Raw genomic sequence first — 5,811 nt, forward strand, 5'->3', positions numbered from 1 at the left:
ATGTCCATGTGTAGAGCCGTCTTTTGTGTTGTTGGAAAAGCGTGTTTGGGATGACCAGCTTGTTCTCTTGGCAGAACTCTATTAGCCTTTGCCCTGCTTCATTTTGAATTCCAAGGCCAAACTTACCAGTTGTTCCTTTTATCTCTTGACTCCCTACTTTAGCATTCCAATCCCCTATAATGAGAAGAACATCCTTCTTTGGTGTCATTTCTATAAGGTGTTGTAAGTCTTCATAGAACTGGTCAATTTCAGTTTCTTCAGCACCAGTGGTTGGTGCATAAACTTGGATTACTGTGAAGTTAAAAGGTCTGCCTTGGATTCGTATCGAGATCATTCTATCCTTTTTGAGATTGCATCCCAGTACAGCTTTTGCCACTCTTTTGTTGACTATGAGGGCCACTCCATTTGTTTTACGGGATTCTTGCCCACAGTAGTAGATATGATGGTCATCCGAACTGAATTCGCCCATTCCCGTCCATTTTAGTTCACTGATGCCCAGGATGTCAATATTTATTCTTGCCATCTCATTTTTGACCACCTCCAACTTCCCCAGGTTCATGGTTCTTACATTCCAGGTTCCTATGCAATATTTTTCTTTACAGCATTGGACTTTCCTTTTGTCTTCCAGGCATATCCGCAACTGAGCGTCCTTTCGGCTTTGGCCCAGCCGCTTCATCAGCTCTGGATCTACTTCTACTTGCCCTCCACTCTTCCCCAGTAGCATGTTGGACGCCTTCCGACCTGAGGGGCTCATCTTCCAGCGTCATATCTTTTATATGCCTGTTGTCTTTGTCCATGGAGCTTTCTTGGCAGGGATACTGGAGTGGCTTGCCGGTTCCTCCTCCAGGTGGATCACGTTTGGTCAAAACTCTCCACTATGACCTGTTCATCTTGGGTGCCCTGCTCGGCATAGTTCATAGCTTCTCTGAGTTCTTCAAGCCCCTTCGCCATGGCAAGGCAGAACAGAGCACATAAACTCACTGGTGAGGATCCAGATTCCCTACTACTACTTGGTGGTTGTGGAAATGTCAGGAGCTGAAATTAAGAGAGCCAGTGTTCTGTTGTGATTTGACTGTCAGACAAGGATCCAGGAGACCAGGGTTCGAATCCCCACTCAGCCACAAAGCTCACTGGACCATTCCCCGGCTTAACCTACCTCACAGGAATCTTGTAAGGATAAAATGGGGGAGGCTAGAACCATGTGTACAGCTTTGAAATTCTGGGAGGAAGTGGCTGAAGATAAATAAATAAATTAGAAAAAATAGAAATTGGGAGCAAGCAAAACTGATAGATTGGTTCATCCCTAGTCCAGGATCCTATCCTCACACTGGCCAACCCAATGACTATGGGAAGCACACAATCAAGACCTCAGCACAGCAGCAGCACTCTGGCTTACTGTGGGTTCCAGCAACTGTTATTTGAAATATGCTACATTTGATATTGTCTAATTTTGTCTAATTTGTCTAATTCTCTTTTAAAGCCATTAAAATTGGAGCCCTAGGACTTCCGGGATAGCGCGAACGGGTAATGGCGGATTCCCTCCGAGCTCCGGAGGGAATCGGCTCCGCTGAGGACGGGTCTTGCCGTGCCGGCGACACGGGGACCCTCAGAAACCGCAGGCGCTGAAGCCTGCGGACTTGGTAACTCGGTGGGCACCTTAAGCGCCCTCCCCGACCCGCGAAGAGCCTTTTTAAAGGCTGCGGAGTGGACCGGAGAGTGGCGTGGTGCTGAGAGTTGATCGCTACCTCGGTGGAGCGAAGCCGCGAGCCATGACCGGAGAGCACTGTCTTTCTTCCTGAAATTCGGACTGAAACAAATAACCCGTGAGTAGAAGGAAATTTCGGCACTAAAGTTTTACCTTTGAATTGAGTACGATCGGGGTGTGTGCTAAAAGGAAGTCCACACTCCCCCTCCCCACAAAAAGATTTAAAGCAAGGAGAGGACCACTAAGGTGGAAAGACTTTTGAGTTTAAACAGATAACTTTCACGATTTGGATTAAGAAGTTATTGTGCTGGAGAGGAAGAGAGAGGAATTTCAGAAGTTTTTCTTTTCTGGGTAACCCCCCCCCCCCCATGGACCCGGGAGTGCCCTGCGTGTGAGCCCGAGGAAAAAGAATAAAGAGTTTGACAGCTGTCAAAAGAGCTGTCAAATGGGTGGCTAAAGTTTGGACTGTGTTACTAATATCTTTTTGGACCAAAAGTGCTACATTAAAATTGAACTGATTGGAAACAAAGTGTTTTGAACAACATAGTAACGGATTGTTGGAAAAGAACTATGATGGCAATCCCCCTAGAGGGAATTAAAGACACTGCAATGGCTGCAGAAGGAAAATTATGGGCAGAGATAGAAAGAATGTTCTTTCTCGTGGGAACCCTACAAGAGCAGAGCATGGATATGAGCAAACAACTGATGACCTTCAATTTGAAACTAAGCAACTCTGTTGATGACACAAAGTGGATGGAAAAAAACTCAGCAGCTGTAGAAGAAGAGATAACCTTGGAACTGGAGGAAAAAGAAGGAGGAGGAGGAGGAGAGGAAGCTCAGGTGGAAAATATTAATCAAAAGCCTGCAACCTTTGGAAACAAAGGAAACAAAGAAGATGACCAGTGGATTACAAATCTGCAAAAGGAGAGAAAGAAAAAGGAAGAAGCCCCTGGAATAATTGGAATATTGGACTATAAAAGAACAAATAAGTATGATTGGGACTTCTTCCTCAGGTGGGAACATGAGAGACTGGTTGATCCTGGGCAGAATCTGCTTTTGACTGACTTGGAGGGAGGAAAATATGAGGGGATTGTGACAGAACTCCCTCGAGAAGAAAGGGCCAACAAAAAGGACTACCAACAAAACTGGTGGAGAGAGACTAATTGGGGCTTAAGGGCCTCTGATGTGAGAAATCCGGGCTAAAACTACCCTTTATTTTCAGGACATTGGTCTGGGAAGGGACAGAAACCGGGGCAGGGGGGGAGGGGAGAGTAGAGTAGTAAAAATCTGAGATTTTGAACTGGACTATTATGATTTTGGGGTTTAATTTAAAAGGAAGGAATTCGTGGGAGAGAACTTAGGTCGACCTTAGAGAAAGGATTCAATGCGTAAAAATTGGATAAGCAAAATTGGGCCAAGTAAAAAGTGATAAGTTTTAAGAAAAGATAATAACAACATTTAAGAGATGAAAGGAAATAACTTGCAGAGATAATTAAGGAAATTGGGATGTGGGAAGGGGGGTGTGGGGAAGTCAATGAAAGAAGGTAATGAAAGTAAGGGTATGAAATTATATATGTTTTGTTTTATGTGTGTGTTTGTTTGTTTGTAAAAAATGTGAAAATCCAATAAAAATTATAAAAATAAAATAAAAATAAAATTGGAGCCCTAACTACCTCTTGTAGAAAATACCATAGTTTAATTGTGCTCAGATCTAAGCTTGTAACCAAATAGTGGGAAGAAAATGTATTTAAGTGAGAGTCTGGATGGGAGGAAAAGGAAGTTGTGGGAAAGGGAGGGTTCACCTCCCCACCTCTTGGAAATAATTCAACTAGTGTTCTGGACAATGGCTGCAAGAGTTTTAATTAATGAGTCTTTTACTCATTTTATTTCATTTTCTTCTATTAAAATGCTTACTAATCTGAACCCTTTTAATTTAAGTTGTAAGTCACTATCACCTCCTCCTCTGTGTCTCATTAAGTAAACCACAAAACCAAAAAATATTAATGTTAATGATAATGATAACCCATGAAGTAATTTTTTGCTCCTGTCCTCATCATTAGCTAGGATGTGCAGACATACGTTTAACAAGACTGGAATGACATTTCATGGATATTTTAAAAAAGTTTGTGCATCCACTGAAGATTCCTGTGAGGCCACTGTTCTGCGTAGAAATATAAGTAAGATTTTCCTGACTTTTTGTCTTCTGTTGTTGTATAAGATCCATGTTAACATAGTTCTACTAGCATATAGAAGTCTATTGAACGCCTTGGGAGTCGAATGTTACGGCTCCCGAATGATCAAAAACCAGAAGTGAGTGTTCCAGTTTTTGAACTTTTTTTTAAGCCATATGTTTGGTGTGCCTTGCACTATTGTTTCTGGTGCACCTGCACAATCAGAAACCAATTGGCAGCTGTGCCAATTTCAGAACTTTTCAGAAGTCAAACGGACTTCCTAAACGGATTCCGTTCAAATTCCAAGGTACGACTTTATGGATATTAAAACACATATATCTTATCCAGGTTTCCTTCTAAATGACCCTTGAGCTGCTTCTGGTCAGTCTTTTAATTGGCAATATAAGCACTATCTAAGCTAGCAGTTATTATTTTTTATTTCTACATTATTTATTGAATTTATATACTGCCCTATGCCCAGTGGTCTTAGGGCGGTTCACAGAAAGTCACGGATTGCTCGTTGCTGAATAGCAGAATAGAGACAGAATCTCTATACAGAAATAGGGGACTAAAAGCATATATTATCAGAGAGTCTACACCATATTCAATGGCATGAAAACATTAAGAGATGAAAAGGAAAAGCATGTTCATACTCCTCAACCCCCCTTTGGGTAAAGGTCATTCATCTCAGAGACCAATGGTGACTTTGTCCCATGGTCAGTAATCAACCCAGATTGTGCCTAGATCCTATTTTTATCCAAGATTACTTGCAGCTACCCCACCAAAACTGCAAGGTCCTAGGGTGGATTCTATCAATATAGCACATAAATACAAAAACAGACAAAACCATTAACATGCTCACTATACTTTTGATTTTGGCAGTTCCTGATCGCAACACGCTTCCCGAAAATGGTCTGCAGTGCCCATCCTGCTTCTCCGAAGGAACCAAAAAGTGTAAAAGTGAGAAGACTGTCAACAGCCTTGAGAATGAGACCCGGTGTATTGATTTAAAAGGGCTTCTTACTGTTGGTAACGTTATGCCTCAAACAGGTTAAAAAAAAGGCCTAATCATCGACTGGGACATACAGATTCCCTCCGTTTCTACCTTCCTCCGTCTTCCTTTCCCTTGCATATTGTTGGAAAAGTGAGAGGGGCCACATCTTACACTGGCCCCACTCTGCATCCTTCCTTTGTGTTTGCCTGCCTGGTCTGTGTCCTTTAATTCTCATAATGCCACTTGATTGTCTGGAAGGAGGATTCAGAGTGAGATGTGTATATAAAATACCCTTCTGAACAAAAGTAAAAAAAGGGCATTGATTGCTTCACCCCAGTTGAATCCGGATCTCTCCACAACTAGGATGCAGTCCAGGACAAAATGTGTCCATCTTGCTCAAAACAAATATTTATTATGTAAAAGGAATGTATTACATTTCCTTAAATTCTGCGACAATGAGCAGTATCTGGTTAACTCAGACCATTAGTGCAAGGATTTACAGTTGTGCAAGAGAATTTCCTCTCTCTTCTCCATGCATGTGCTCTGTATTCTCCCTAAATCTGCTCCGCAGAATTGGGAAAACCCCCAGAATGGATTTAGGGGATACACGGGAGGAGGAAGAGCGGGAGGATATGTTCCTTTCTACAACCATACATTATTTTGCAAATGTCATGATTTAGCTACATTCGTAAAGAGCTTTATATGCTTTATAACACTGTGGCAACAGATGGCATTGTGCAGTTCCATCTTTCACAAACAGAATTTCCTTACAGAAGATTACAAAGCATTGAACTGATTTGCTTTTCTGATGTGTCTAGATCCAGTCTTACATGAACCCCTCCATATCAACATAGTTCTGAGGAATAATGCTGTTTTGAGAGGGGCCAAATTTACCACACCCTTCCTTCCTAAAAAGAAGAGGGGGTTGGGAATGAACGGGG

Source organism: Podarcis gaigeae (genome assembly GCF_964106915.1).
Source record: "Podarcis gaigeae genome assembly, chromosome: 8".
NCBI lineage: Eukaryota > Metazoa > Chordata > Lepidosauria > Squamata > Lacertidae > Podarcis > Podarcis gaigeae.